Raw genomic sequence first — 8,996 nt, 5'->3', positions numbered from 1 at the left:
GCTCCTCCTTGCTGAGGAGCTAGGCATTTATTTGGGACAAGGAGCTTCTGGCAATCAAAGCACCTTTGAAGAGTGGCAGCAGCTCCTTGAGGGGACAACTGTGATGCTGATGAACCACCAGAATGTGGACTAATATCAAGAGGTGAATTGCGTCTCTCTCAGTCTTGCTCACTGAGCCTCCTCTTTTTGTTTCCCCTTTGCTTTCATGTAACATCCAGGAAAGCAGAATGGCAAGGCAGATGACTTGTCATGGAAGGAGGATTCAGATTTGCTTGCACACCATGTGCATGCACCCTGATCCTTTTTTCTCCAAGATGCTTTGTTGCAGTCATGGCAGAGGATGAATTCGTAATAGGATTTTGCCATGCCACTGCAAATGACCTATGCTTAATAGCATCCCATTGGCACAGCTGCCCTCAGCCTGCAAGAACACAATGGTTGCCTGTACCAGGGCAGGCAGCTCTACATTCTTCAGGGACCACTGCAAACGTGTTCCACTGCTTCCATCATGCATCTGCACCCAGACACAGGGGCTGGTGGAAGATGCAGCACCTGATTTCCTTTGCCTATTCGTTGCCCACAGTACAGGCAGATGTGGCTATGTCTAAGCATGCGACAGCTGTGCTCACACCAAAAGGCCTCTGTAAAGATCTCAGGATCTCTTACAGCCCCTCCCCATGGCCAAACATCCTTGACAATTTCTGTTCATGAGTACTGCCCTCTGATCAGGAGCAACTGACAGAGCTCCTTAGCAGCAGCCAGATCTTGCTGGAGCTTCCCAGTAGAAGTTAAGGCCTGTGGCTGTCCTTGCCTGGCCCTCCTCACCTGTCAGCAGCAGGAACCCTCTAGGTGCTCAGAGAGTTCCCAGAATTTAGCTGTATAGACATGAACTATAGCTTGTTACCGAGTTTCAGGGCATCCATAGTTCTATTCAGAAAATCCCGACAAGTGGATGTGGTGCTGCAGCGCCCAGTATGAACACAAAGCATCTCCAATGCCCATGAGCAAATCCAACACATTGGACTTGCTATGCATCCATTTCTCAGATAACTTTTATCCAGAATACAATACACTTGCTCCTTTTGCATCTATCATTTTACCTCTGACTGTGCTGGATCTGTAAATACACAACAGTCATGTGCCTGGAATTCCTCATCAACCCTTCCTGCTTTTCCACAGAAACAAAATTTCTAAACAGAAAAAGAGATTGCATGTCATAAAATCTGTATGTATCACTGTTCTAACACCACATTAATTTAATTGTTGAAAAAAACCACAGTGTCAAGTGATAGGTATATTTGCATAGTGTGCTAAATAAATACAGTTCTACTCTATAACATATCTAGATTAAAGGCTGTCAGTTTTGTTCTGCTTTAAAAAGTTTTTCTTTTTTGCGATACTTGTACAAAATAAGCATTGGATGAGCATGCTGTACTAGCTACACATTAATGAAGTGAACTTCTGCCATTAGTATTGCTGTTTCAAACTGGATACAACTACAGTGATATTAATTCAATTACTATGATTTTTTAGCAATAAATTAAAGAGATCTGAATGCTACATGTGTGTTATCAAATAACATGGAAGAAGACTGTAGAGTATGTTCTACAAATAAGTAATCAAATTTTCCATTGATCTTTGCTTTGGAGCATGGTAAACTTCACTTTTTGATTTTTTTTTAAACATATGGATTTGGGCGTATTTCCATCTGTCATTTGAGCGTTCCCAATGATGTGTGCATATATCTCTCAAAGTACAAGACTGGAAGATAATGAGATGAAGCATACTGTAATGGAAGAGAACACCTAGGTAATATATATAAGGTGGAAAGCTCTATTCCTGTTTCATGAGAACTCTCATGCTGCAACATATATACATAAATAGAAAAATAATGACCTCCTACTATATGTCCAAATTTTTACATAAAATTTCCTCCTTTTTTTCTGAGAAAAGGAAGGACAGTAATATTTAGTTAGTTTTATGTTAACAAGAGATGTATGACTTCATGTTAATTGATATAAGCAAAGGAATACAAGGGGATTCTACCAATGTTGTGTCACCCAATTTACTACAAAATAATTCATGTACAACTCTGGTCACCTATGCTTAAGAAAATGTGATTCATGATCCAGGGAACTGAAGATTCCTTCTATGAGAGAAAACAAAGACAGCTCAGATTGCTTAGCCTAAAAGAGGCCAAAATAAAGCAGGACAGGGTCAACAAAAAACAAGATGAAGTTTGATTTTGTTCTTTGTAAATACAGCATGAGAGAACACAGCTGGAAGTGAGAAGAGATTTTTAAGGTAACCAAAAAACTGCAGATCAGAAGGATATAAACTGGCTATGACTAAATTTAAACTGGAAATTAAAAATTAGCTTCTAACATTTGAAGAGTGAGGTTCTGGAACAACTCCCAATAAATGCAGACAGAATAAGAAGTCTAAATAGCTGATAATTACTGTAAAGGATTAAATGTGACTGCAAGGCGTTTGACTCAATGATTCACGAGGTTTATTCCAACTTCTGTGCTCCTAATTTCTCTATAAATTATGTATACATGCTGGGGTGGTAACCCACAAACAGTAAATCTCCCAATGATATTGTCTTCATCACCTTTTCAGGAGTTTAGTAATAAAAGTCAATACAGTTTTGATGACCTGGAAGCTGCCGCATATCACCCAAGCATGAAGCATGAGCATGGATGTCATACCAACTGCCCCATATAAATTCTATTTAAAGTTTGATACTTAATGCCACTCAAGAAAATTGCCACTGAGGAAGATTTTCCTAAATCTTCATGTTGATCAGGTCTGATCATAGTGCTAAGCAGTAGCTTTCCCACTGCTTCTTGACTGTAACTGACATGGCTATTCTGAACTAGTCATGGGAATATTAAAAAAATGAATCTAGTATCTGTATTGATGATCCCTGTGGTGGCTCAGTGATAAGCTTTACATAAGCATTTCATACTGCTTCTAAGTTGGAGGCAATACCTTTTTTTACTCCTCCTTGGTAATAACTTGGGAAAACATTACATGCAAGCTAGTAAGAGCTTTCAAATGTCATATGCCAAAAGGATCAAAGCTGACAACAGCTGAGCAGCTTCATTGCTGACTGCAACAGCATTATCCTGGTTGGAGTGCTGGTATGTCAAACCCAGGCATCTGCAAGAAGAAAAAAGTATTCCCAATTGTTCCTAAATAGTAAGTAAATTATATGACACACATTAGAGTTGCCTAGCCACTTATTCAAAGGCAATCAAGTAATATTTGTTTTCATTTGTAACTAAATTTTTTTTTGCAGATAGATTTTATAAAACAATTTTTTAAAAATAAGTGATAGTTGTATGTAATTTGGCTAAAATAAACTAATTATACTCTCAGTTACAGGAATGTGATTTTCATGGACCCAACTGGGATTTACTGCTAAGTGTGTCCATAATTAGATCTTAATGTCTGTGCTTTCAAAGTCAGCTGAGACACCTAAATCACTCACGGCTTTTAAAAAGAAGCTGCCTGGCAACGAAGCTGTAGCTGCTCAGCCTCTCTGAAGGCAAAAATACCTGGAGATGAACAACAAAGAATAGAATTATAGGAATAATAATCAATCATCTAAAGGTGAAAATACTAAATATAGCTTTACACTGGCTAAATACAAGTTCTGATTAAGCAGTTAGGACTTTGTGTTAGTTTATACATGTCTTTAAAGCCCCTTTCCCTTCTTCTTCCAGAACATGGAACAAATCACAAATTATACAATTTAAAACAGCGCTCCGTGTTCTGGGAAAGAAACAGATCTGTATTGGAGGCATTTGCTGCCCCAGGCTGGACTTGGTACCAATATAGGTAAGATCTTAAGATAGATGGCTCTACCATTGTCAGTCACATTCATTTTCTCTTCCTCCCTTGTCACTATGCACTTGCATGGCAATCACTGGATTGTGTCTGACCTTCACCGGGCCTGATCCTAATGTCTTCCCAGCTTGAACCCTGGACCTGCCTAATCACCACAAACTTGCCTGAAGATCTGAACTCTTGCTGAACCTGGCTGCTACCCCCAGGTTTGCCCTGTTTGCCTCGTTCGGGTATTGTGGATGGCAAGGCCCCTGCCCTACCGGCCGTGTCATCCCACTTTGGCTCCTGGCTCCCTTAGAGAGCAGCTGGCCCTTACTGCTCCCTGACATTGTGTTTCCAAACCCACTTTCTTTTAGGCTTTTGAAAGACTTCCTTTCTTTGGAAGGAGGCAGATAAGAACACTGGCTTTTCCTATATTTTGTACATAGCTTGTGAACAGATACAAAATCTGGCTGCACAGTCCAAATGCTATCATCCTACACAACTAACTTTTTGGATGTGCTTGAATACATTATCTTAGTTTTAAAAATGCAGTAAGAATCTAAATTTTTTCTCATAACTAATGTCACTAATTTTAGCTAGGAAAAAGAACAGCCTTTTTGTAAGAGTTACACCCCCTCATCCTAAAAAAAAAACAAACAACAAAACTTGTTTCCTTGTATTGTCTGCAGAAGCAGAGCTTTAAGTAACTACTGTTCCCCAAAGACAATTTCAGTTACACTGGAAATCTTGCCAGATTTAGAAACCTATGACTGGAAGGCCATAAGGATAATTTCCAGAAATCCTAGCCCCCTCTTCCAAAGGACTGAGAATTCTGCATAGCATTTCTAAGTATAATATGAATCCTGTGCTTATTCTAAAATAGAGATTCAAGAGCATCATAACATGCAAGTCTTTAAATATTTTGTTTTAATATGGAGTAGAAGTAATTTGAGAAGAATATTGTATTAATTTTTCATCCAGTTCAAATTTAGCTTTCTTTGCTGATTGCTCTAGGTAAAATAGATAAGTTTGATGCTCTCATCTGAGCTTCATAGAAATTGGAGCACACAAAACAAATTCACTGGTCTCTTTTCAGTGGTCAAGCCTGATTGATAGTCTTCTTATGTGATGCTCAAGACTGAGATATTTTGTGTAGATCACACTAAGATTAATTTAAAATTGCTGAGTGAAACAAGATAATAAATTATGGATCAGTGTACAGCTTCAGAAGAAAATGCCTCATTCTTCAGTTTTCCCCTAACAGCCTCATCAAAACTAGTGTCTTATTTCTAGCACTGAATCCACAATGAGGGCTTCTTTACTTGTGTAGATTCTACATTTCGTGCGAGTAAAAACAGTTCAGGACCAATAGCTCTAATGCAAGCAAATAATTCTTCTTTTCTGCTTTCTGTCATGGGAATAGAATTTAAAAAATCGGTAATTTTATGGGAATTTATTTTTCTGATAAATACAATACTTAAATACAATGATGAAATCAGTGTGGCTATCCTTTTTGATTTTTTGTTTGAAGCCTTCCTCTCACCTGGTTTTGTTCATAATGTTTTTCAGTTTTGTGAAACTTTTTTTAAACAACATGTATAAATTACAATTTTTACTTTTTTCCTTTTTGTCTGACCCTTTTTGCCTGCTAAGATGAGATCTAATATAAAATTTCCTCCCATTGGATACATTCTTTTCCAGTTATGAAATTGTCATTCATAAGGTAAATAGCCATAAAAAAAATCACCTCAGAGAGCAACCTGTATTATCTAATACAATGGCATATACTATACTGAGGATTACTAGAAATAAAATTAAATTATAGGTCTACATTTTACACAGCTGACACCAGTCTCTTCAGCAGTATTGATTTCTGTCCTCCTGAGTATTTTAGCATGTGGAATGTTGTGGTTTATGGTAGAGCCACCTCCTCTTGCCTAGATTACTCTTTGAGATCCACTTCTTAGCATTTGCTTTGGAGCTGTCATCTTTGCACCAAAGCTTCTCTCATGCTTGGTCCATGGGGACTACATAGATGCAATGGATCCAAATTTTGGTACTCCGGGTTCAAATAAATGAAACTTAGGATATACTTTTTCTTAAGATTTCCTTTGGAAAATTTAACTCTGAAGCTTGTATGCTACCAAGGGAAAGATCACTATTTCCACAGGAGCTCCCTGTCCCACAGTACACATCAAAAGTTTTTCAGGGAGGAGGGAATGGACGACACATATCACGTGACTGCATATCTTTCATTTCTTCAGGAAACAATGTGACAGAATGAGAGGATCTTCTCACTGGTGGGTCTTTTCAAAAGACATGCTATTCTTCTTACCCAGTGCACATGGCTTTATATGATCTTGTTTGCTTTGTTCTCTTGCTCCTGTAGAAGGAGTTGCCCTAAGTAGATCATTTTCATTAGCRACTAATAATGAGAAATTCCAGCTATCTTTCGTCTGTCCTGTTGTACTCTAAGAAATGTCTTTACTAGCTGATGTTCGCTTGAGATTCCTTGCCTGTGCCAGGAGATCAGCAAAAGGGAATCTACACTTGAGAGGGCTTCTCTGTCCTTTCAGGATTCCCAAGTGGAACTGTGCTGATTAGGGAATGCTGAGCAAATCTCCCAGCCTGTACACCAAGCCTTCTAACAGGACCAGGAGGACATCCTGCCAACCATGTCTGCTTCCTGAAGTTTAAGAGAACTTGATCTGCAAATAAGTACAGGTTGTAAGTCTTTCCTTCTCTCCCTGGAGCCTAATTTTATTTCTGCTAAGTTAGAGATAAAGCCAGTGATTCATCTGGAGGCAATCTACACTCATCCTGCACTTGACCCAGCCAAAATCCCTACTCAGTCTTCAAGCTGAGGTATTCTAACCTCTGGCATCCCCCATCATCATCACTCAGCAGTACTTGTCAGCATACTATTCAGTCTACATAGCTGGTCCAATCTACCTTAGTTGTATGGTCTCTTCTCCTATTATTCATATAACATTCCAGCCTGTTTTTTTCCTGTTATTATAGCTGATGGCCACTTTGGGTTTCTCACATCTGTTCTTGCACTTGGGTTTCTAATGTGTAATGCTGTTGTCCTATGTTATTCCCTCCCAAGGGACTGCTCACAGCTGTAGACAAAAGAAGGTAAAACATGAGAGAGGGTCACACCAGTTCTGACTGAATATAGTAGCTAACAATAAACTATCAGTTCATTGGTTTACATCTGCTGGAAGAAAATGGTCAATACAAGTAGAAGAAACTATAATGGTCTCAAATGAGGACATATACCAGCACAGCTAAAAACAATCAAAAAGTAAAAACCATGCTCAAACAAATGAAGCAGCAGAAAAGGTGCCAAGGTTACCATTAAACAGTGCAATAAAACTATTACCAGCAAAATAAAGTACATGGCACAGCCTGAGAGTGTACAATGTGTCCTCTGCTTCTTCCTACTTGTGCATCTGACTGGACAATTGCCTACAGAGGGCTGTGAAGTTGGACTGTTGTTTACAGTAGTGGGTACTCCTACAGTGAGTGGTTCAAAGAGTTCCTCTAGGGGGAAGACAGTTATACAGACTCCTGCATCCAGATGCTACTGGAGTGGATTACTTAAGAGGGAGAAGTAATAAGGTTTGGTTGGCCCTTTCTAGCAGAGGCTATCACAACCACTCTCTGCAGCAGGAGGCTCAAGGCTAGGCAGAGTTTGACTTCCTCCCACAAGAGGGGGAGTCTCGCCTGTATTCTCTTCTGTCTTGCTCTCTAGGTCCCTATGGGCCTCAGAGAATTGCCTGTGAGTTCTCTTGGGGGGCTGATGCACCAATATTTGAGGTGGAGATTTTCCAACAGATCCAGCTATCAGTCCTGGCTGCTCCAGAGCATGTGAAAAGTGCTTCTAAGCAGAAGCTCCTTGGTTGCCCTCCGCCTCAAGTTCCCATGTCCCTTTCTCTGGGGAATCAATTTCTTGTTGGAAACAAGGATTGCAGGCCTGCAAGTCTTTTGAAGTGACTGAAAACATACAAGGCACTACACTGCTGCCCATACTCTGCCTTCCCTCATTCCTGCATCTTAAGGTCAAAGTTTACAACCTGACATTGTCAAGAGCAGTCTGAATGCAGTAGACTTTAAGAGCCAGGTGATTTCTCCTCTTCCATCTGCTATTGGTCCAGGTGGTCACAAAGCTGAGCATATGGTCCAAAGATACAGATAAACACACACACTGTACACGTGGCTGGTCACAGAGACCAGCACAGAGAACAGTGCCTTTACCAACAGCCACATAAATACAAACAACACTCACATACACATGAAAAACTCAGATAGCCCCATCCTGCTCTTCCTCTCTAGTTGATCAGAACTGAAGTTTACTAGTGGATATACACATACTCTCACTTTCTTGATCCACAGGCACACATGAATCTGCAGGTTCCTCAAACCCTAGACCAGTTCTTAAGTCCACCAAGAATCCATGCCCAGATCCTGGGCCCCATTTACCAAATCTCCAGCTCAGATCTTGGGTCTTTCCAGATGCTTGTCTCCTCCTATTTGCTGGGTATTCCAGCTTGATTGAAGTTTTCTAGCAGAACTTCTGTGCACATTCACTCATCTTACACATACACATACATCTACAGGTCCCTCAAACCCTAGACCAGACCATAAGTCTGTCTAGAATCCATGCTCAGACCCTGGGCCCCATTTATCCAGTCTTGAGCTCTAATCTTGAGTCTTCTCAGATTCTGATCTCTTTGCTGGCTAATTCAGTTTGAAGTTCACTAGCAAGTTACACTCCCCTTCCCCACCCCCTGCAGAAGAGAGAGCAAAGTTATGCAGAAAATTGTTAGGAATAGAGTTTAATTAAAGAGAATAGGATAGACTGCAGTAAATCAGGTCCAGGACTTGGCCAGATGAGCAGCTTGTTTACATGTGATCAGCTCCTCTTCTCTTATCCCCTCTTCTCTCCATTTTCCAATGCTTGTTCCTCCACTTCCCTGCCTTTGGCCCTTCCCCTAAGCACCCATAAGATTCACACATACCCACAATCCCCTTGAAGCACCCTGCAGTAAGTTTTATGCAATTCCACAAATATCCCATAATAAATTTGCTCTTTCCTGTGAGACCCATGATAATCTTATTTCCCTCCTTCTCATCAGTTACAAAGTTCTGGCTGC

Source organism: Apteryx rowi, unplaced genomic scaffold (assembly GCF_003343035.1).
Source record: "Apteryx rowi isolate R43461 unplaced genomic scaffold, aptRow1 scaffold_549, whole genome shotgun sequence".
NCBI lineage: Eukaryota > Metazoa > Chordata > Aves > Apterygiformes > Apterygidae > Apteryx > Apteryx rowi.
The sequence above is the reverse complement of the archived record's forward strand: the minus strand, read 5'-3'. Positions refer to the sequence as shown.